General features: G+C 40.5%; 1 non-coding gene across 1 annotated transcript; it reads left to right on the top strand.

Moving 5' to 3' along the window:
• Positions 1-629: 629 nt before the first annotated feature.
• On the top strand, positions 630-736 carry LOC118489373. The gene has a single exon (XR_004887392.1). It is a non-coding gene; the product is annotated as a small nucleolar RNA R71 (small nucleolar RNA).
• Positions 737-25,495: the final 24,759 nt, after the last annotated feature.

Raw genomic sequence — 25,495 nt, 5'->3', positions numbered from 1 at the left:
TTAGTTTTTTTCAATGTTTTGTATACTAGCTTATTGATTTCTAAAGTTTGATTCCATTTCTAGGAATCGATCCGAGTTCTTTTTTTCGGTTTTGGAGATGAGGCGTGAAACAGTGTCTTCAAGCCTCTCTCGTCCCCCTTGTCGTTGAGAGAAATTTTGTGACTCATTTCTTGGTTGTTGTTGAAAGTTTGTTTGTTGGTTTTGGTTTTGTTGCTTACTACTATTGCCGGGTTCCCTCCAACCAAGGTTAGGGTGGTTACGCCATCCTTGGTTGTTGGTGCCCGTTGGGGGACCCGACGGCCTAGGTCTATTATCAATGTAGTTTACCATTTCTGTTTGATTATTCATTTCTTTCATACAACTCCAATTTTCATGTGGCCCACCACACCCTTCGCAAGCCATAACCGAGGCCGTTTTCTCCATTTCTAACTTTGTGGGCACCCGGGGCAATAGATTGTGTGCCTCGGGGTGTGTGCCATTGAAAATTGTTTTATGCAATTTCCTCAATTTGATTATAAATTTCATTTGGGCAACGATTACCTAGGAGTCCCCCGGAGCTAGAGTCGAGTGTTTGTCTTGTGTGTGGCAACAAACCATTATAGAAAGTGGATACTTGTTGCCACACTATGAGACCATGATGAGGACATTTCCTCAATAGCTCCTTGAATCTTTCCCAAGTTTCATATAAGGATTCCCCGTTCTCTTGTGAGTATGTATTGATTTCAGTCATTAATTTAGCGGTTTTAGAGGGCGGGAAATACTTATATAGAAACTTTTGGGAAAGTTCATCCTAAGTGTTTACCGAACCACTTGAGAGGGTGTTAAGCCAAGCCTTGGCTCGGTCTTTTAGTGAGAATGGGAACATTCGGAGGCGGATGGCGTCGTTTGATGCTCCGTTGATCCGGAAAGTAGTACATATTTCCAAAAAGTTGGTAACATGTAGATGGGGATCTTCATCAGCTAAGCCATGGAAGGTTGCGGAATTTTGGAGCATTTGAATCAAATGCGGTCGAAGTTCGAAGTTGTTGGCATCGACATTCGGTGCATTGATAGCGGCTCCGAGATTACATACCGTGTGCCGTAGGTAATCCATAAGGGTACGTTGATCCGCCATTGGAGGTTGGTCCCCCGAAGCTTTCTCTTGATTTTTAGCCTTTAGTCTCTTTCTTAGAAAGTGTTCGGGTTCGTCTACAGGTTCTTTTATGTCTTTATTGGAACTGGAGCTCATGCACTGCGTAGTAAGTTCAGGTGCTGCGCCTGGGTTCCAAGTCCTACGACAAAAACAAAAAGAACGTTGGTCAGAAGTTTCACCACGGCCCCGTGGTCGCTGACCACGGCCCGTGGTCGTGGTTGCAGTGATTGTTTTCTAGATCACAGTAACTGGGGAGTTCAGCACGGGCCCATGGTGCACCACCACGGCCCCGTGGTCACTGTTCTGTAACTCAGGAAAGAAAGACTGCCAGTAAGGTTGCTGGGCACGGCCCCGTGTCCGACCAGGCACGGCCCGTGCAGAAGTCTGGAGAATTAAGAAAAATCCTAAAAATATAGAGAAAATAAGTAAAAATGATTAGGCTGTTAATTCCTAACTTTCTTAAAATCCTTGTGTCCCCGGCAACGGCGCCAAAAACTTAATGCGTGTCAAGTGCGATATATTTTTATTGATATTTTAAGCCTATTTTACACATTAGTCAAGTTTTAAATTTATAAAACACGATATTCTACTAACACTAAACACACACTTGGGCAAGTGCACCCATTGTGAGCGTAGTATAGCGTTGGTAAGATACCAAGGTCGTCCAAGGACACAAGAGCTTTTAATACCGGTTTATCGTCAACGTCTAATAAATCTAATTTTTTGAGAAAAGGTTTTAAACATGAAAATAAAACTAAAAATGTAGAAATAAAAATAAAATAAAAACAGATAGACAAGATGAATCACTTGGATCTGACTCGCCTTTTAAGTATCCTTGGATGATTTTCACACTTTCGGACTTTTTAAGATATTATCTTAGTTATAGTAGTAGGCCCCTCTTTTGAAGGTGGCGTTACCCTCAACCCAGTGGTTTGAGTCAGCAAGGATACAATTCCAAAGGGTCGGAATATTGAAAGATAATTAATTAAGTTATTAATGCGAAAAGTGGTAGGCCCCTCTTTTGGTGGTGACGTTACCCTCGGCTAAGTGGTTTGAGTCAGCAGGGATACAATCCCAAGTAGCTGGTTTAATGTATTAATTGTAGTTTACATATGAGGGGGTCAAGCCATTCACACCCCCGCCATCCAATACCAGTGGGTATTGAAGGAGGTCCTAGTAAGCTTGACCCAGATCCTTGCAGGATCTATACACGGAAAAAGGCAAGAACCTTACTAAACCATTCCCTTAACCCCCGACCAGGTTGCCAACATACCTCTATATAGACCGTAGAGATATGAATGGTGTAAATCTTTTACTTTATATAGAAAGTAAAGTAATGCCAAGACACCATGGACAAATGAAAAAGAAAATTCACCTTCAACATAAGAAACTAGTTATTAAAGTCATTAATACAAAACCAAATAAAAATTGCCGAAAGATTAAAAATCAAAAGTAATACATAAAAGACTTGTCTTCACTGAGTGATGTAAGAGACTTAGCTAAACATGGCCTTTGATTGACAAGAACTCTTACGATCAATCCTGGATTCTGAGACTACTACACACTCTAAAGGTGGATGATGGATGATGGTGGTGGGTGTTGGTGGTGTAGTGGTGGTGGAGTTGTGGCAAAGTGGGAGAGTAGTGGTTTGCCAAGGGATGCCTTTAAAGTGAGCCAAGCACCCCTATTTATAGCCTGAACAGAAGCCCGGTCACGGCCCCGTGTCCAGTGGACACCCCCCGGTGGCCATCCTTTTCTCTTCCTTCATTAAATGCATTTGTCAGCGTAGGGCTCCACACGGCCCGTGTTCAGCGGACACGGCCCCGTGGGCAGAAGCGTATCTGTACTACCAAGATTTTGCAAGATTCTGCGTATCTTAGTGTTGACCACGCCCCGTGCTGAGCTGGGAACGCCCCCGTGGTGGGCGTAGAAGCTTCCACAGCTTTGTCTTTTCTGCAGGTGGCTGACCACACCCCCGTGTTCAGTGGGCACGGCCCCGTGGTCAGTCTTCTGTTTCTTTGTTTTTGCTTTTGGGATGCTGCCGGGGGGTCGGGCATGTCACATTCATTCCTTTTCTTTGTATTTATGTTGGTTTTTGCTGTATATTTGTTCCTTTTGCTCGTTTAAGCTCATTTGCTCATGTAAATTCAAAAGGAAGACAAAAACACACTTTTTCCAACATTAGTACTAAAAAGGGTTAGTTTTATGCCTCATTTGATGTAATTTATATGTTGCATTTTGCACATATCAAATATCCCCACACTTGAATCTTTGCTTGTCCTCAAGCAAAACTCTTTGATATGTGGCTTACACACCCAAATGGAATAGATAAAGGAGAAGTTTTAGGCTTGTCTTGAGTGTCGGGAATCCAAGATCTTTATCGGGTTTTATTTTTATTCTATTTACAATCTTATTCGTTATGATTTATTTAGAACGTTTCATAAGAGAAATTACTTATTTGGGCATAACATGCCTCTTTAAAATTCCATTTTTATACAAGTTCACATACCTCACGGGAGATCACTCAACACTCGGCCGAAGATGTATTTTTGTGGAACACTCGAGACCGACATGGAACTTACTTCTACCATATGCTTGCCAAGCAATCAATCCCTCCTCCTTTTTAGCTATGAACCTTCGTAAATATCAAGAGGACTTTGGAAAGGGTTAGGCTTGGACTAAGGGTAGGTGGTTTTTGGTTAGTGGTTAGTAAAAAGGGGTAAAAGCGTAAAACGCGTCGTTCGTCGTAAAACTTTTTATTTTTGTGACTTTTATTCAAACTAAGCATATTCAAACAAAGTTTCTTTGAGGAACTTGTTTGTTTATTGCAAGACTTTCATTTTTTATGATAAAGAAACGTCACGAGATAACCGTGCTTTCTACTAAAATAAAGAGGTTGAAAGAAAAAGGTTTTGGTGGGTGTTTATTTTGTGGGTTTAGAAATGAAAGGGTTTAGGCTCAAAGGGGCTAACTAGGGGGATTTTGGGTAGGTGATAAAAAAAATGAAAAATAATGGTGTTGAAAGGAAAATGGGTTAGTCCTAATGCCTCCATCATTTACTTACTTGGGTTTAAGTTGGTAAGGACCGGGAATGTATCGTCGTGGCAAGTTCTAGAGTAGTAAGAACCAAGCGGCTATTCACACAAGAAACGAAAAATGAGCATTTAGTTTAAAGATATATGCTTGTATGCACAATAAAGGCTCAAAACTCACTTGTTGTGGGAATGGGTTTATAATGTGATCAAGTATATATAATCAAATTTTAATTAGATTTGTCATGCCCTTTCATCATCTTTTTATGTTGGTTCTTTTTATCACGACGCTATCAATTGTAAATTTGTAAAAATATAATCGTTTTAGAACTTGTTATTCCCAAATTAAAACAAGACAAGTAAGATGAAGATTTTTTTTTGAAAAAAATTTGGGGTGATTAGCGGTTCTAATAGAGTTTTGTGTAAGGCTTGTTATTAGGACTTGCAAAATTCAAGGTTTTTGCATCCCCCACACTTAAATTATACATTGTCCACAATGTGTCCCAAAAATAAGTTTTTAGATTGATTGTGTTGGGATTGAACCCTGCCAAAGGAACAGATAATTAAAGCCAAAACTGGATCAGAGCAGTGGATCCAGAATAAGTAGATGTTATGCATGCAAGTCTCTTCCCTTGAAAGTGGTTTCAACATCTGCTAACCTCCTATCTACTAATCATACAAACTGCTGATCTACAACTGCTAATTAAGTCAAAGACTGATGAAGAACTAAAGCTTTGCTGCTCAATCTACTGCCTTGTTTCAAGCACTGCTGATCATGACAAGTACTGCTGGGTTCACAGCAGTGGAAGGATGCAGCAGTTGTTTTATTTACTTTATGTAATGTATTGTAATATCAGTAGTTAGCATAGCAGTGTTTGTATAGGTCAGATGTTAAAGTTTGTTAGGAGGTTAGATGTCACTTTCATGGTGACGTCAGCTTAGATGCTTTAGTGGTTTGCTCGTGCCTATAAATAGAACAATGCTCTGTACTGGTCTGTTTAGCTCATTCACCATTCTCTTTCTGCACGAACAAATTACTGAGCTCGGGCTAAGGGGGAGTTTGCAAAGCATACATGCAATTGTAATCAAAGTTTGAAATAAATTTAAGTATTTGGTTCTTTGTTGAAAATGTATGTTTGAAAGCGTTTCTTCTGTTTGATTGTGAAAAGTTTGTTTCCATTATAATTCCGCTGCACAACTCATTCATCTTTCATCTTAATTCAAACGTAAAACACAATCAAAACCAAACTCAGATCCTAACAATTGGTATTAGAGCTTGGACAGTCAAATTTGATTTAACAATCATTTTGACATAAATAGTTCAGCTCACAATTGTTGATACTGATAGTTTGTTCGTTTTGTTGAAAAACAGAGCTAGGTTTAATCACCATTAAAGTTGATTAATCAGTGCCTGTAAAACAACCAGGATGACGTCATAATCACAAGATGATAAGAATAACATTGGTTCTCTTTTCAAACCACCTATGCTTAAACGTAATGAATACAACATCTGGGAGAGAAGGATGGGTCACATCCTTGCTCAACAGAATACTAGGTGTTGGAGGTCTGTTGTCTTTGGTCCCCATGTTCCTATGGTGCCAAGTGCTGAGGATACAAAGAAGTTCGTCCCTAAACCAACTGAAAACTATACTGAAACTGATTTTCAAAAGTTCGAACTCGATGCCAAAGCATTTAGCATCATAGCTTCTGCATTACCCAATGAAATCTATGCTGGACTGTTACATTGTAAAAGTGGCAAAGAATTGTGGGATGCATTGAAGGAACAATTTGGGGGAACATAAGAGGTTATTAAAAACAACAGGGAAATTCTGAATCAACAGTATGAAACATTTTGTCACATCAAGGGTGAATCATTAACCCAACAGTTTGAACGTTTTAGTTGTCTCATTAGTGAACTAAGGCTTGTTAAAGTTACATTTTCAAATGCAACTCAAAATAGCAGGTTCCTTAGATCACTACCTGAAAAATGGGACACAATTGCATTTGTCACTAGAAATTCAGCTGAGTTCAAGGATCTGACCCTGACCCAACTCCATGGTAGACTCCTGACCTATGAAAGGGAGATAAAGCAGAAAAGGAGGTTGTAAGAGTCTGGAAAAGTTGCAGATGACTATTCATTTGGCAGCACAGCTCTTTTTGGTCAGGAAGAATCTGGTAGCAGCAGTAAGGATCAGAGTTTTGATCATTTTATTGACATAATTGCTGGCTTTAACAACTCTGATCCTCACTCTGCAAATTATGCTTTCAGTGCAAATAGTGAAAACCAGATGTCAGATAACTTGTGTTTTGAACTCAATGATTTGCAACATTTTGATCCCACTGACTTAGAAGAGATGGACATTTTGCATCAATTGGCTTTGCGTAGTGTTAGAACAAGCAAATTCTACAAAAGAACAGGGAGAAAATTCCCAGGGCTTCATGGGAATTTAAGGGTGGGGTTGGATAAGTCAAACAAGTGTTACAAGTATAATAGGCTAGGTCATTTTGCTAGGGAATGTAAGAGTCAAACCACTAGTCCAATAATTACTCATCCTAGCTCAAACCCTAGACCACAACAACAAAACACTGTGCACTATACCCAATATACCCCTGCAGCACATGTTAACACTCCTCATTATGCTGCAATCCCTGTGCCTGTGCATTATGTTCAAACCACTGTTCCACAAATTCAGTATGTTCAGGCCCCTGTTCCTCACGCACAGGTGCAACCTGTTGCACCTCAACAAGCTTCTCCAACAGTGGCTCAACCAGATCAGCAAAGCTTCTTCACACAAGGCTTTGTTGATTGGAGCAGCATGCCTGATGAACTTGGTGATGAAAATTTTGCTCTCTATTCCTCTAATGATACTTTTGATAATAACTTTTGTTTGATGGCATTAGAGTCAATACCAGAAGGGGTAGAAACTGAAGGTGAACAGCTAAGTGCTGAAACAGTGGATGAAGTTGCTGAAGCAGTGGTTACTGCAGTTGCTGGTGAACTACTGCTGGGAGAAAATTCAGAAACCCTGATTGAACCACTGTCTGACCCTTGGTCCAAAGAAGACAAAGAGAAAGAAGAAGTGAAGAAAGCAGGTGAGGAAGAAGGGAGAGCTGATGAAGAAGGTGATCATTAATGTAATTGTGCCATGATGGCTGCTGCCAAGGTAACACCTCAAGTTCTTGAAAAACTGTGTTCAGACAAATGTATTATTGCATTTGCTAACATTAAAAGAGGTAAATGAAAACCTTAGGGATAAAATCTTGTCTGATGAAGTCAAATTTGAAAAGTCATTAAAAGAACTCAGAAACAAATTGGCTGAAAAGGATAAAGTGATCAGCAGTCTCAAAGAAGAGCAGAGCATAACCAAAACTCAACTCCTAACTATGGTAGAAAAATACCAAGTTTGCAAAAAGGAGTTGGAGTCTACCCAGATCACTTGTGAAAGATGGGTGGAGTCTTGTAAAGGGTATGAGGTTATGCTTGCGAAACAGCTTGAAAGCAATGTCAAATTTGGTATAGGACATAGAAAATATGATGATCTTGTAAACACTGCTGAAAAACAAGCTGGTTCAACTGAAATAATACCAACCAAAAAAAATGGCCAAGAGGTAAAAATAACTGACAAACTTGGTAACAAAATTACTCTGGAAAGATCTATGGGATCCTCAACTTTTGAGGAGATTGAGAAATATCAATTTAAACCCCCATGGTCTGATGAGTGTGATATCCTGGAAAACTTCAAACCAATGGATTTCACAACCACTGATGGTGTAAAAGCTCCAAACCAAAGATCATTCCTATCAAAGATATCGCAATAGTGGTTCAAAACTCTGTTGCAAAGGAATCTGAGAAAAGGAAGAAGAGAAAAAAGATTAAAAACCTGTTTTGTGATTTTTGTGAAAAAAAGGAATCATCTAACAAAAGATTGTTTTCATCTAAAAGCACATAGTCTAAACAAAACAAGTGTCATTGTACCTGCTGAGAGCTGCACCATCTGTGGTAAAAATAACCACAAAACTAAGGAATATGTGTATCTCAAAAACTTTGATGAGAAAAAAAAGGAGTACACACAAAAACATCCTTAAGTTCATCAGCATCATCTGTTAAATTCACCAAGAAACAACCACTGTTTGTCCCAGTCCAAACAACTGTCACAAAACAGCTGAACCAAACATCTGTTCAAAGGGATGTTCAAGTGACTGATGCACCTCCTGCCAATCAATTCAGGAGAGGTAAAAGACAACAATCATACCAAAGGATCCCACATGTTTATGAGGTTTACAAAAAGCCCTCTAAACCCAAAGTGAACATGCATCCTTTTGGTTATTAACAGGTGATTGGCCAAGACCCCCAACAGTGGTTAGAGAAAAACATTCCCAAAAATGTTCAAACCCCTGAGCTAACCACTGTCCATACATCTGTCACCATCCCAGACACTGTTGAGACCCCATCCAAAGCCTTATTGGCTTTGGAGACCTTAATGAACTAATCCTTTTACTTCATGTGCAGGGAGCTTCTACATTCTTAGACAGTCTTTGGTATGTAGATAGTGGAGGCTCCAGGCACATGACAGGATGTAAAGCCCTACTCAAAGATTTCAAAATCCATGGAGGGGGTGATATATCCTTTGGCAATAATAGTAAAGGGAAAGTTCTGGGTCTGGTACAGTTCAGTCTGGAAATGTAAAATTTGAAAATGTCAATCTGATAGACAATCTAAAATTCAACCTCCTGAGTGTCTCACAAATGAGTGATAAGGGGTATGGGTCATTCTTCACAAAGGAGTGTTGTAGGATTGTTGGACCAGAAATGGTTTAAAAGATTGAAGCAATAATAAAATCAGGAAAAACAAAACTTGTTGCTCAAAGAAGTGGCAATGTTTATGTTGTTGATATGTCAAAAGAGTGTCCCAGAACTGATGCCTGTCTGTTCTCAGCTGCCTCTAACAAAGAGACAGAACTTTGGCACAGAAGACTGGGGCACAAAAATCTCAAGACAATCACTGAAATTTCAAAAAATGGCCTAGTAAGAGGCTTACCACAAAAACTATTTTCTTGTCCTGAGCATTGTGTTTCCTGTTTAAAAGGAAAACAACATAAAAGCTCTTTCAAGTCCATTGAAGAGTCCAAAACAACCCAGTGCCTGCAAATGCTGCGCATGGATTTGTTTGGCCCAGTTCAAGTCATGAGTCTCAAAAAGAAGAGATATTGTTTCGTTATTATTGACGACTTCTCTAGGTTTACATGGACTTTCTTTTTACACTCAAAAGATGAGACTGCAGGCATTTTGCAAGACTTTGTGACACAGGTTGAAAAGCAATTTGACCTTCCAGTGAAAGTCTTCATGTCACACCCCCATCTCCACGTGTCACCGGTGGGCCCGGTGTGGGGTACAGTGACGTAGTTGGCATCGTCATAGACAATCAACACAATATAATAATGCACAGCGGAAGCAGAATAGAAACATTTCAACTTTAAATAAAGTGTAATAATAAATATCACAGTAGTTGAAATGGATCCACAGGCGGATCAAATAAAAATAGAAATAAATAGTTCAACAGATAATTGTCGTCCGAGTTTGCGAGACTATTGTGGACGCTCTCTAGGAAACAGCCAGCCTATTTCCGTATAGTACCTGCACTTAATCTTTTGGGAAAAATACGTCAGTTTACACTGGTAAATACAAATCGACTGACTCATTTTGAAAATGATTTAAAACTTATTTAAATGCACAAGGCATAAATATTTTTATTAACTTGGGATAATTATATAATATAAACTTGTGAACGATTTACATGCACTTATATCTCTGGTGGCCCGGGATCTACTGTCCGGGCTAGAGATTTAATTGACACACCACATTAAAGAGTTATACACGACGAGTGTACGCCTACACCCCGTGCTCTGGTCGTGGCCATCTCGTAAGATAATGCCAAGGATATCCGGGACATGGTCAATAACCCCCCAAAGCCTTTAAGTAAGACAAGACTGTTTAAACGAAATCACACAAGCTATTCAAGACTGTACACCCATAGGGCGCAGGACTTGTGCGCCCGATCAAGCGGTATTTTAAATACCGTACCCCAAGCCCGTATAGGGAAAATAAGTCAAAATGTATTTACCTGAGCAAGTATAAGCCACAAACGATAAGTGTTGGTATCTTTTACCGGGCTTCCTAATCTGGAACAAAGGTTTATAATTAACCTATTAGATTCCTAACGGGTCTTTTATTTAAGCCTAAGCTTTGACCGGTTAGTTTTAGGAATGATACGGTTTACGCACGATTAAGCGAAAGACCGGATAGAATGTGATTTAGACCCGACAAGTTTGAATACTTGTATAATATGGGTATACTAAATACATTCTGGATTTTGAAGTAAAAATGATATCGTTTGACCCGGTTCGGTCAATTTACGCAAACTAGTTACGCAAACCGAACCGAACGCAATAAGGGCGATACGGGTAGCCAAATGATTCAAATGCAAGTTCCCTGAAGTAATATGCTTAGAATATGATATTATATCAGTAAGTTATGTTCTATATTGCCCGGAATAATTTTAAACCCAATTTATGCCTTAGAAGGGCATTTTGGTCATTTAAAAGATAATAAAAGGGTAAAATTAGAAATCTGAGTTTCGGGTCTGGTTCATACAGTAAATATACTTAATATAACATATTATATCAGTAGGGTATGACCCATATATCAAATATATCATTTAAAACCAAACTATGCACCGTAGGGGCAACTTAGTAATTTCACAAGGGCTAAAAATGCCAAAACTGGGAACCTGGGTTCAAAATGTTATACTTACTGTTATTATATGAAAATATGCAATTTACACCAGTAGGTATAAGTCTTATAGGTTTAAAACAAGTATGACGCTTACTATGCGCTTAAAACGCTAAATATGCGATTTAAGGGCGTTTTCGGGTTTTCAAATTAAACCTGAGATTTTTATATTTCCAGAAGTCTTATAATAATTTATTCATCATATAAAATCAGTAGAAAAAGGTTTCGGGTCAAAAGGAGGTGTAAAACTCATTTTATGGCTAAAACGGTCAAAACCGACATAAGCCGAAATGACTAGGTGATCTAGGATCCGTTCAGCCAAAAATTACTTAAAAATCATCAAAATTCCCAGAATATTATATATAATCAGTTGGTAAAAAGTTTTGTACCAAAACGTGGCCAGAAACGGGTTCTACGCGAAAAGGACCGTTTATGTAAATTTATAATATAGTTTTACGCTAATGGCCATAACTCACAATCTGGACCACCAACTGATCCGAAACTTTCGGTGCAAGTTTATATAATAAAAATAAATATCTCTACTCTTTTACTTTTCCAAAAATCCCGTTTTAACTCAAAAAGGGCAAAATAGTCAACTTTATGCATAAACCGGAAACAAGCATTCGAATAGGCTAAGCATAGACTCAATCAAAGAAAATTCCAGAAAGTTTAACTCAACAAAAATAGTCAAAAATACTTTCCAATGCAGATCTCGAACATGCATGTATGAATCCGAATCGATAGTCTACGAAATAATCGTTTTACAAGACTTTCGGTTCCGATTCGTGGCTATACTATAGATTGTCGAGTTGATGATGATTAAAACACATTCTTATATGTATTACAAGTTATTTTTAATGATCAATCAGGTTGCATGTCATCTATATCATTAATCATGTCATTTTTCACAAAAATCGCTTCTGTTGACTTTTTAGAATTAGGTTTGACTCGACATTTAGCATGCATGTAGTGGGAATCAGTTAGTACCCTTTAGAGGGTTTGTTTCCCACATAAATACCAATCTATAACAAGTTTCAATTCGAGAAATGACTGAAAGAAATCCGTTTAATCAGAAAGTCAAAGGTTATGAACACCCAGTTTGACTTTTACTAATAATCAAAGCAAAAACGGATTATAGAACGAATTGAAAGCTTACAATGGTCCTAAAGATGTTTAGTGGACACTAGAAGTCGGCCTTGATGATCAGATTATCTCCAGAGAAGCTTTGAGAGCTCTTGCAAGTCTTGGTGTTCTTGTTCACAATTGCAAATGTCCAAGAAAATGATCAATAATCTGATTTAAAGGTACAAATTCGAGGTTCCTGTAGTAGTAGGCATGCATGGCATGTTATTGGGCTAATTGGAGGCAAGTTACAACTGTAAGGCACTCAAATTCGGACTCAAATCAACCAAAATACGATTTCTGGTCGCTGGGCAACCCACGCGGCCCGCTTGGGCTTTCCCAGGCGGGTCGCCTGACCCTCCTGATCAGCCAACAACTTTTCAAACTTGGCAGAAATGGTCCCTGAGCTTGTACGAGATGTTTCGGCTACTTTTCTCGACCCGTAAACCCCCAAACTTGGTTTTTAAGAACCTTAGGACTTTTACCAACATGGTAATGCCCTCGGATAACTTTGCGCTCAACCGAAAAGCCCTGAAATTCGACGTTGACGCTTTTAGTCCCTTAAGTACGGTTTTGGCCATAACTTTCTCATACGTTGACGAAACTTCATGAAATTTTTACCACATATTCTAGTGAGTATATTTTAGCTATACAAAGCTTCGGGTCTGCCAAAAGTTCACTCAGAGGTATAAATTAAACATGTTGACACTTTTGGCCCCTATAGTTTACAATACTTCACTTTTGTGCAATTTCCGCGTCGTATGATCCATGAACCATCCGTTAAAGGTTATAAACATTATGTGGGGTTATCATAGAGCCTATTTATCCATTGTTGACACTTTGGACCCTTACGTTCCATAGTTTTCACTGTTTGTCACTTTTAGTCCCTCTAAAGTATGTTTTCACATAACGGAACCTTATGACACGTGTCAAGACATTATTGGACGAATTTTTTCGAGGTGTTACATCCTCACCCCCTTAAAAGAAATCTCGACCCCGAGATTTTTTCAAACAAATGGGGATATTTTTCTTTCATCGTGGATTCCACTTCCCACGTGTATTCGGGACCTCTACGGGCATCCCATTTGACCTTTACAATAGGCACGTGCTTCCTTCGAAGCTTCTTTACCTGTCGATCCTCAATCGACAAAGGTTTTTCAACAAACTTTAGACTTTCGTCTATGTGTATATCTGTATGCGGTATAACCAGTGAATCGTCAGCGAAACACTTCTTCAAATTACAGATGTGAAACACATTATGAATGGCACTAAGCTCTTCAGGCAAGTTTAACTTGTAAGCGACTGCCCCGACACGTTCGATTATCTCGAAAGGTCCTATGTATCTCGGGCTTAGCTTGCCTTTCTTTCCAAATCGCATTACACCTTTCCAAGGTGATACCTTAAGCAACACTTTTTCACCTACATCGAAGTGAAAATCTTTGCGCTTAGGATCCGCATAACTTTTCTGCCTATCCCTGGCAGCTTTCAAACGATCACGGATCTGAACGATCTTGTCTGTCGTCTCAAAGACGATATCTGGTCCAGACAACTGGACATCTCCTACTTCTGCCCAACAAATGGGCGATCTACACTTCCTACCGTATAAGGCCTCAAAAGGCGCAGCCTTTATGCTGGAATGGTAGCTATTGTTGTAGGAGAATTCAATCAGTGGTAAGTTCTTATCCCAACTACCACCTAAGTCGATCGCACATGCGCGAAGCATGTCTTCCAAAGTTTGAATAGTACGCTCACTCTGACCATCGGTCTGAGGATGATAAGCCGTACTAAAATTCAAACGAGTGCCCAACGATTGTTGGAAACTCTTCCAAAAATGCGACGTATATCTAGTATCTCTATCGGAGATAATAGATATAGGTATACCATGTAGCGCTACTATCTTATCGACGTATAATTGGGCTAACATATCTGAGCTATACGTCTCCTTGATGGGTAGAAAATGAGCTGACTTAGTCAGTCTGTCAACTATGACCCATATGGTATCATTTCCCTTTTTCGTCTTCGGCAACTTGGTGATGAAATCCATTGTCACCATTTCCCATTTCCATTTGGGAATTTCAGGCTGTTGAAGCAAACCTGACGGTTTCTGATGCTCAGCCTTGACTTGCGCACAAGTCAAACATTTGGCCACATACTCGGCCACGGACTTTTTCAAACCAATCCACCAGTAGTTTGATTTCAAATCCTGGTACATCTTATCAGCTCCAGGATGAACGGAATATTTAGAGCTGTGGGCTTCCTGGAGGATAACATCCCGAAGTCCTCCATATACTGGAACCCATATTCGTCCGTTTAGTCGTAACATTCCATCCTTGTCGTGGGATAACTGCTCCTCAGTTACTCCCAACTTTTCTGCAGGATAGTTAGCTTCCAGCACAGCTTCCTTCTGTGCAGCTAACACCCTTTCATTCAAGTTATTTCTTATTTCAATGCGCTTGGCATTGATTCTGATCGGTTTAACCCTTTCCTTTCTACTTAAGGCGTCGGCAACCACATTTGCCTTGCCTGGATGGTATCGTATCTCGCAATCATAATCATTTAGAGTTTCCATCCATCGCCTTTGACGCATGTTCAATTCCTTCTGATTGACCAAGTGCTGAAGACTCTTGTGATCCGAATAAATTATGCACTTGGTTCCATACAAGTAATGTCTCCATAACTTCAAAGCAAATACAACCGCACCCAATTCCAAATCGTGGGTGGTGTAGTTCTTCTCGTGCACCTTTAGCTGTCGAGAAGCGTAGGCAATGACTTTGCCTTTCTGCATGAGTACACAACCCATGCCCGTATGCGATGCATCACAATACACCACAAATTCATCTATACCGTCGGGCAATGTCAACACTGGCGCATTGCTCAGCTTCTGCTTCAGAATGTCAAAGGATTCCTGCTGCTTAGGGCCCCAATCAAACTTAATCTTCTTACGGGTCAACGAAGTTAGGGGCGCAGCAATCCTTGAGAAGTTCTCGATGAATCTCCTATAATATCCTGCCAATTCGAGGAAACTGCGAATCTCGGTAGGAGTCTTCGGTTCCTGCCAGTTCATGACTGCTTCTACTTTAGCGGGATCTACTTGGATACCACGCTCGCTTACTACATGTCCAAGGAACTGGACTTCTCGAAGCCAAAATTCACACTTCGAAAATTTGGCATAAAGCTTCTCTTGATTCAAAAGTTTGAGAATACAACGAAGGTGTTTCTCATGGTCAGCTTGGCTCTTCGAGTAGATAAGAATGTCATCAATGAAGACGATGACGAACTTATCTAAATAGGGTTTGCAGACGCGATTCATGAGATCCATGAACGCGGCTGGTGCGTTAGTGAGCCCAAACGGCATCACTAGGAACTCGTAATGTCCATAACGAGTCCTAAACGCGGTCTTGTGCACGTCTTCATCCTTGACCTTCAACTGATGATATCCTGACCTTAGGTCAATCTTGGAGAAGTAACTTGCTCCTTGCAACTGATCGAACAGATCGTCGATCCTGGGTAACGGATACCGATTCTTGATAGTGACCTTGTTAAGCTCACGGTAATCGATGCACAGACGCATCGAACCATCCTTCTTCTTAACGAACAAGATTGGTGCTCCCCAAGGAGATGAGCTAGGTCTGATAAAACCCTTAGCTAATAAATCATCCAATTGCGTCTTCAACTCCTTCATCTCCGTTGGTGCCAATCTGTATGGTGCTCTTGCTACAGGTGCGGCGCCTGGAATGATATCTATCCGAAACTCTACTTGCCTATCTGGTGGCAAACCAGGTAGCTCTTCAGGGAAAACCTCAGGATATTCCGAAATAACAGGAATATCTTCAATCTTCGGCTTCGGCTCATCTATGGTAACTTGTGCCATATAAATGACACATTCCTTTTGCATGCACCTGGATGCCTTGAGCATGGACACTTGCTCCGGCAATCCATGCTGGGTATCTCCTTGAATAGTAAGTGACTCACCAGACGGAGTCTTAACTATTACTTGCTTTCTATTGCACAGAATCTGGGCTTGGTTACTCGACAACCAATCCATGCCTATTACTATGTCGAATCCAGCTAACTTAAAGGGAAGCAAGGATAGCGGGAAAGAATGATTCCTAATGGATATAACACATCCATCTAGAACAGTTGAGGCGGTTTCTATGGTTCCATCGGCTAATTCCACCTCATATCTTACACTTAAGGTTTTAACAGGAAGGTTCAACAGTTTACAAAACTTATTATCTACAAACGACTTATCAGCCCCCGAATCAAACAAAACTCTAGCAAAAATATCGTTTACAAGAAACGTACCGGTAATGACGTTATCGTCAAGGACTGCTTCCTTTGCGTCCATTTTGAAGACTCTTGCATTAGTCTTCTTCCCTTCCTCGGCCTTCCTTGCAAACTTTGGGCAGTTGGGCCGAATGTGCCCTTTCTCGTTGCAACCGAAACAAGTTGCATCTTTCATTTTCTTGCAATCCACAGCTTTATGATCTGTGGACTTGCAGATTCCACATCGTTTCTCAGAAGACTGGGATTTCGTTTCCAAACGACATCTCCCAAAGTGGTGCCTCCTGCAGATCTTGCATCTGGGTTTCTCACCCGACTGATGACCATTTTTCCTAGACCCCGACCCTTTCCTGTGGTCGTTGTTCCCTCTATGTCGTTTCTCAGACCTTCGTGAGGTGTCATCCTCACGTTTCCGTTTGTTCTCCTCAGAGCTCTTCATGGCTCTCAATCTAACCACGTCTTGAGTGAGGGAGAGGGATAGATCCGCTACGGATCTAAATGTAGTAGGTCTTGAAGCTTTAACGCTGGCTTTAATCTCCGGTGCCAGACCCCCAATGAATCGAGCAATCCTACGCGGCTCCGGGGTCACCAAGTAAGGCACTAAACGAGACAGCGTGTTGAACGTAGTAAGATACGCTTGACAATCGAGGTTCTTCATGACTAAGGATACAAAATCCGATTCAATTCGCTCGACCTCGTGCTGCGGACAGAAGTTCTCTTTAATCAGGGCCACAAACTGTTCCCATGACAAACCGTACAGTGTGGCCTTACCGGCAGCTTGTAGAAGTGACTTCCACCATGCTAACGCATCTCCTTTGAATGACTGGGACACGTACTTCACGACGTCCCTATCAGCACACCCGCTGATATCAACTACAGTGTCCATCTCGTCAATCCACGTCATGCAGTCGACGGCTCCTTTTTCCCCAGTGAAATCTCTGGGCTTGTAAGATACAAAATACTTGTACGTACAGGACCTGCTGTACGTGTCATGTTTCAACTTAATCTCCTGCTTTGGGACGCTGCTGTGGTTGGAGGAATGATTATCATCCTCAGCTTTCTTCGGCTCACTCTTTTTAGACGGCGGCTTACTATGAGCCCCAGAATGAGTCTTAGCCTTGACATGCGTCACTGAGCGGGTTCTACTCTGAGTACCACTAGATTCTTTGAACTGCCTATCCATAGCCTTGGCGACAGCATTATCTATCAATGCTTGCAATTCTGCACCGGTAACGTGAATCTTTGCATTATCTGAACGTTCCCCAGAATGACTGTTGGTTTCTTCCGATTTGGCCATCGTAGCTTTAAGCTACAATAAAGGACAAGGTCTAATTTAAAACCTAACAGTATTATCGTTCTAGACGATTTATTAACCATGGTATCAAAAACCTTAGCAGTTAATTTAATAAATTTCATTCAGGCTCTTATTAGCAATCAAGGAATGAAAATATATATATTGGCACCATAGGCCTAGTCACATGGACAATTACTAAATTATAAATTTAGATTTTTATAGGACTATAAATTGTATAATTAAACAAATAATCCTTTACTAGACAGAGAGTCATAAACCACAACTGTCATTATATAACATAGTTATAACCCGTAGGTATCAAGTCATAAACAGACTTGTGTACAGATATAATCTGTAGATAATTCTTCACTAGGCAGGGAGTCATAGACCACAACTGCCACTATATGACATAGTCATAACCCGTAGGTATCAAGTCATTAATAGACTTGTGTACAGATATAATCTGTAGATAATTCTTTACTAGGCAGGGAGTCATAGACCACAACTGCCACTATATGACATAGTCATAACCCGTAGGTATCAAGTCATTAATAGACTTGTATACAGATAAAATCTGTAGATAATTTATTAAAAAGGGTGACATGTGTGATTTTACGAATCACGCTTAGTCAAGAATGTTAACATGTTCTCAGATGTTAACAGGGAGTTGAATCTTTTCAACCAGGTTTTACCATCAGGGCCAGGCCTGTTAATAAGGCATTCAGGCTAGGTTATACCTTACTAAGATTCTTATAAAATGGCAAATCAAATAAAAATTGATATTTTCCATTATTTTAATATTATTCATGCATATAAATAAAATGATAAATTCAAATTAACCATTTAAATTTCCAATAAAATACCAGTACATATTTGCCCTAAACGGGACTTTGAAATAACATGGATAACATGAATAACAGGCCCGCGCAGGGGCTAAACAAGTAACAACAATAACAAAACAAAATAAAACAAACCCACGCAGGGGTCAACAGAATAGCATACCCACGTAGGGGTAGAATAAGATAGATATACCCACGCAGGGGTAGAGTACTGGAATAAATGTCCACGCAGGGACATGAGTACATGAAATGATAATCAAAGGATTCAACGATCCTTCTTGCTCTTACCCTTGAGCAAATCGAATACCTTCTTAAACATGCCACTGGTGCGTCGGCGATCCTCTCGCATATTGTGCTGAAACTCGCGTCGCATGCTATCAATCCCCTGCAGGATCTCCTGAACCTGTGGCGGCGACATTATAGGCGCCGGTGGTGGTGGCTGGTAGTGCTGCGGCTGCGGCGGCTGGTAAGGCTGCGGCTGCGGTGGCTGCTGGTAACCCGGAGGGTAACCAAAAGTAGACTGCCCAGCAGTCCAAGTGTCTCCCAATGGACCACTAGGAGGGAGTGAGCTGTAGTTCACAGCTTGCCAATAAGGGTCTCCCGTGTAATCATAACCCTGAGGGAATACATGCTCGAACGGGTTGAACTGAGCGGCACTAGCATAAGCCGGAATCGGCTCTCCAAAATTCTGCGGCGGCAGAGGCGGGATCGGAACAGAAGTAACCTCCGATACGGGATGCTGAGACTCCCCTGTCTCGGACTCCCCGGGTAGAGACGTGTAGCGGCTGCTACTAACACGTGGAGGGGTGCCTATGCGAATCCCTCCGCGCGTAGACATGCGCGCATTCCTCCTCGGCCTCTGAGGTGGAGGAGGTAAAACTGGCGGCGGCGGTGGTGACGGAGTGATCACGTCACGCCACAGGGCCTCAGATAGGTCCTGCGGTAGAGGCGGCTGCTGCTGGAGCTGCTGCTGCTGCGAGTGGTGCTGTGAGTGCACCGGCGAACCATGGAGCGATTGGAGCGTCGGAGTACCATGGAGTGATTGAAGCATCGGAGAGTTGTGGCTAGGGGTGAAGTACCAATCATGCTGCTTAAACCTCTCCTGGAAGCTGTCCCCACCATTATAGGGTGATCCCCTAAATGGCGACCCATCCGATATCTCAATCGGATGGTTAGGCGTACCTGATGGTGGTAGCGACGGGTCCGTATCCTCGTCGACATCCATCTCGTGACCACCAGAAAAGTGGTCCTCCGGTCCAAGTGGGTTATGACCCACCGGCTCGTCCACGAAAGCATCAGGGTTATACAAACCCTGGTAGACTGGTGCTGGATACTGGTGCGGTGACTGCTGCAAAGGTATGTAGGATCCATGCGAACCATGGGGCCCATTCTCTGAGTGGGGCCCAAACGAGTGGGGTAAAGACGGTGAAGTGCTGGCGGATACCGAGTGTCTAGCAGGCTCGGCGAAAGACCTCCAAAGGTCGTTGGCGGCTGTGTTGTGTGTGGCGGATGGTGCTCGCCTATGTGAGGGCCCTGCCTCATGGTCGTGGGTTGTAGCAAATCCTCCTCGACCTCTCATTCTTGGCGGCATAGTGATCCTGTCAAAAATCAAACAAGTTGCATAACAATATATATAAGACAATGCAAAATAATGAAATAAATTAAACGAAATGTTGAACATTTCCTAAGTTCTTTGTCTAGACTCGAAAATCGAGGAATGTGCAATTGTGTAACTGAGATTAAACACAAAAGACTAGTGTTTAATTCACTCAGCGTTGGCTCTGATACCAACCTGTCACACCCCCATCTCCACGTGTCACCGGTGGGCCCGGTGTGGGGTACAGTGACGTAGTTGGCATCGTCATAGACAATCAACACAATATAATAATGCACAGCGGAAGAAGAATAGAAACATTTCAACTTTAAATAAAGTGTAATAATAAATATCACAGTAGTTGAAATGGATCCACAGGCGGATCAAATAAAAATAGAAATAAATAGTTCAACAGATAATTGTCGTCCGAGTTTGCGAGACTATTGTGGACGCTCTCTAGGAAACAGCCAACCTATTTCCGTATAGTACCTGCACTTAATCTTTTGGGAAAATTACGTCAGTTTACACTGGTAAATACAAATCGACTGACTCATTTTGAAAATGATTTAAAACTTATTTAAATGCACAAGGCATAAATATTTTTATTAACTTGGGATAATTATATAATATAAACTTGTGAACGATTTACATGCACTTATATCTCTGGTGGCCCGGGATCTACTGTCCGGGCTAGAGATTTAATTGACACACCACATTAAAGAGTTATACACGACGAGTGTACGCCTACACCCCGTGCTCTGGTCGTGGCCATCTCGTAAGATAATGCCAAGGATATCCGGGACATGGTCAATAACCCCCCAAAGCCTTTAAGTAAGACAAGACTGTTTAAACGAAATCACACAAGCTATTCAAGACTGTACACCCATAGGGCGCAGGACTTGTGCGCCCGATCAAGCGGTATTTTAAATACCGTACCCCAAGCCCGTATAGGGAAAATAAGTCAAAATGTATTTACCTGAGCAAGTATAAGCCACAAACGATAAGTGTTGGTATCTTTTACCGGGCTTCCTAATCTGGAACAAAGGTTTATAATTAACCTATTAGATTCCTAACGGGTCTTTTATTTAAGCCTAAGCTTTGACCGGTTAGTTTTAGGAATGATACGGTTTACGCACGATTAAGCGAAAGACCGGATAGAATGTGATTTAGACCCGACAAGTTTGAATACTTGTATAATATGGGTATACTAAATACATTCTGGATTTTGAAGTAAAAATGATATCGTTTGACCCGGTTCGGTCAATTTACGCAAACTAGTTACGCAAACCGAACCGAACGCAATAAGGGCGATACGGGTAGCCAAATGATTCAAATGCAAGTTCCCTGAAGTAACATGCTTAGAATATGATATTATATCAGTAAGTTATGTTCTATATTGCCCGGAATAATTTTAAACCCAATTTATGCCTTAGAAGGGCATTTTGGTCATTTAAAAGATAATAAAAGGGTAAAATTAGAAATCTGAGTTTCGGGTCTGGTTCATACAGTAAATATACTTAATATAACATATTATATCAGTAGGGTATGACCCATATATCAAATATATCATTTAAAACCAAACTATGCACCGTAGGGGCAACTTAGTAATTTCACAAGGGCTAAAAATGCCAAAACTGGGAACCTGGGTTCAAAATGTTATACTTACTGTTATTATATGAAAATATGCAATTTACACCAGTAGGTATAAGTCTTATAGGTTTAAAACAAGTATGACGCTTACTATGCGCTTAAAACGCTAAATATGCGATTTAAGGGCGTTTTCGGGTTTTCAAATTAAACCTGAGATTTTTATATTTCCAGAAGTCTTATAATAATTTATTCATCATATAAAATCAGTAGAAAAAGGTTTCGGGTCAAAAGGAGGTGTAAAACTCATTTTATGGCTAAAACGGTCAAAACCGACATAAGCCGAAATGACTAGGTGATCTAGGATCCGTTCAGCCAAAAATTACTTAAAAATCATCAAAATTCCCAGAATATTATATATAATCAGTTGGTAAAAAGTTTTGTACCAAAACGTGGCCAGAAACGGGTTCTACGCGAAAAGGACCGTTTATGTAAATTTATAATATAGTTTTACGCTAATGGCCATAACTCACAATCTGGACCACCAACTGATCCGAAACTTTCGGTGCAAGTTTATATAATAAAAATAAATATCTCTACTCTTTTACTTTTCCAAAAATCCCGTTTTAACTCAAAAAGGGCAAAATAGTCAACTTTATGCATAAACCGGAAACAAGCATTCGAATAGGCTAAGCATAGACTCAATCAAAGAAAATTCCAGAAAGTTTAACTCAACAAAAATAGTCAAAAATACTTTCCAATGCAGATCTCGAACATGCATGTATGAATCCGAATCGATAGTCTACGAAATAATCGTTTTACAAGACTTTCGGTTCCGATTCGTGGCTATACTATAGATTGTCGAGTTGATGATGATTAAAACACATTCTTATATGTATTACAAGTTATTTTTAATGATCAATCAGGTTGCATGTCATCTATATCATTAATCATGTCATTTTTCACAAAAATCGCTTCTGTTGACTTTTTAGAATTAGGTTTGACTCGACATTTAGCATGCATGTAGTGGGAATCAGTTAGTACCCTTTAGAGGGTTTGTTTCCCACATAAATACCAATCTATAACAAGTTTCAATTCGAGAAATGACTGAAAGAAATCCGTTTAATCAGAAAGTCAAAGGTTATGAACACCCAGTTTGACTTTTACTAATAATCAAAGCAAAAACGGATTATAGAACGAATTGAAAGCTTACAATGGTCCTAAAGATGTTTAGTGGACACTAGAAGTCGGCCTTGATGATCAGATTATCTCCAGAGAAGCTTTGAGAGCTCTTGCAAGTCTTGGTGTTCTTGTTCACAATTGCAAATGTCCAAGAAAATGATCAATAATCTGATTTAAAGGTACAAATTCGAGGTTCCTGTAGTAGTAGGCATGCATGGCATGTTATTGGGCTAATTGGAGGCAAGTTACAACTGTAAGGCACTCAAATTCGGACTCAAATCAACCAAAATACGATTTCTGGTCGCTGGGCAACCCACGCGGCCCGCTTGGGCTTTCCCAGGCGGGTCGCCTGACCCTCCTGATCAGCCAACAACTTTTCAAACTTGGCAGAAATGGTCCCTGAGCTTGTACGAGATGTTTCGGCTACTTTTCTCGACCCGTAAACCCCCAAACTTGGTTTTTAAGAACCTTAGGACTTTTACCAACATGGTAATGCCCTCGGATAACTTTGCGCTCAACCGAAAAGCCCTGAAATTCGACGTTGACGCTTTTAGTCCCTTAAGTACGGTTTTGGCCATAACTTTCTCATACGTTGACGAAACTTCATGAAATTTTTACCACATATTCTAGTGAGTATATTTTAGCTATACAAAGCTTCGGGTCTGCCAAAAGTTCACTCAGAGGTATAAATTAAACATGTTGACACTTTTGGCCCCTATAGTTTACAATACTTCACTTTTGTGCAATTTCCGCGTCGTATGATCCATGAACCATCCGTTAAAGGTTATAAACATTATGTGGGGTTATCATAGAGCCTATTTATCCATTGTTGACACTTTGGACCCTTACGTTCCATAGTTTTCACTGTTTGTCACTTTTAGTCCCTCTAAAGTATGTTTTCACATAACGGAACCTTATGACACGTGTCAAGACATTATTGGACGAATTTTTTCGAGGTGTTACACTTCAGGAGTGACAATGGTACATAATACAAAAATAAGGAGTTGGATGCCTTCTATGTGAAGAAAGGGATTCTAAGGCAGTACAGCATCCCTAGAACACCAGAGCAAAATGGAGTTGTTGAAAGGAAGAACAGAACATTGATTGAGGCTGCCAGAACCATGCTTGCAGATTCAGGTTTGCCATTAACTTTTTGGGCAGAGGCAGTAAACACTGCTTGCTATGTCCAAAACAGAGTTTTAATCAACCCCAGGCACAAAAAGACTGCTTATGAAATTCTGTATAAATCAAACCATTGATCTCATACTTTAAAGTATTTGGCTGCCCATGTTTTATTTTGAATTTAAAAGATTCCATCTCAAAATTTGCAGCCAAAGTAGACTGTGGTTATCATCTGGGATACTCAACCACTGCCAAGGCCTACAAAGTGTTTAATACACGGACCAAAGCAGTGGAGGAGACTTTGAATGTAAAGTTCAATGAACTTTCATCAATGAAAATCCCAGCAAATCCTACTGATTTGTTTGATCTTGATAAATTCACTTTTGAAAACACTACTGTCAAGACTAACAGTACAGGTCCATCAGAGGATTCAACACCGGACTATGGGTATGAAATCATCATCCCTCAAAAGTCTGTCAAAATGGGAAGAGCAACAGATTTTCAAAACAGTTGTCAAAGCTCAACCACTGCTACCTCAACAGTTGTTGACCAAAGTAGCCCCTTAACTCCTGCTTGCACATCATCAAACACTGTTGATAAAAGTCCTCAAACAGTGGATCAAAGTCAACATGTGGCCACACCTATACCTCCTATTCCACCACCTTTTGAAGCCACTGCTGGATCATCAAAGTCACCAGTAGTGGCTAGCTCAGATGATTCACATCTGAAGCCTTCACCACAAAATGCCATTGTTCCATACCAAGGAGAGTTAATCTTCTTGAAATCTCATCCACCAGATCAAATTATTGGCAACATCAATTAAGGGGTGCTCACAAGAAGTCAATCCCAAAACATCTGTCTTTTTGCTGGTTTTCTGTCACACCCCTAATTTCCACGTGTCACCGGTGGGCCCGGTGGGGGAGTATCGTGACGTAGTTGATATCATCATAGTCAAACAACACAAATTATAGTGCACAGCGGAAGCAATAAGATAGATTTATTTCAACCAAACAAAATGTAATATCCAAGTATCACAATGTAGCTGAAATAGATCCACAGGCGGATCAAAATAAAAAGAAGAAACTGTTCAACAGATAATGGCATCCAAGCTTGCGAGACTCTAACGATGCTAAGGAGTGGCCAGCCTATTACATGTAGAACCCGCACTTAATATTTTTGGGGAAAATACGTCAGTTTACACTGGTAAATACAATTTAACTGACTCATTTTGAAAATGTTTTAGAAAATTGATTTTAATGCACATGGCACAAAACTCTTTATAACTTGGGATAATTAATCCAATTTAAACTTGTAAAAGAATTACATGTTTGTTATACGTTTAGTCGCCTGGTTCGTGCCGGGTTTAAGATTAATAGACACACCACATAGAATAAATCCGCGGCAGGAAACCAACGGTTATACCTTAATAATATGGACACATTGTCGGGTGTACGCCTATACCCGCGTGTCAAGGTCGTGGCCATTTCATGAATTATGCCAAGGATATCCGGGACATGG

Source organism: Helianthus annuus, chromosome 17 (genome assembly GCF_002127325.2).
Source record: "Helianthus annuus cultivar XRQ/B chromosome 17, HanXRQr2.0-SUNRISE, whole genome shotgun sequence".
Classification (NCBI taxonomy): Eukaryota; Viridiplantae; Streptophyta; class Magnoliopsida; order Asterales; family Asteraceae; genus Helianthus; species Helianthus annuus.
The sequence above is the reverse complement of the archived record's forward strand: the minus strand, read 5'-3'. Positions and strand labels throughout refer to the sequence as shown.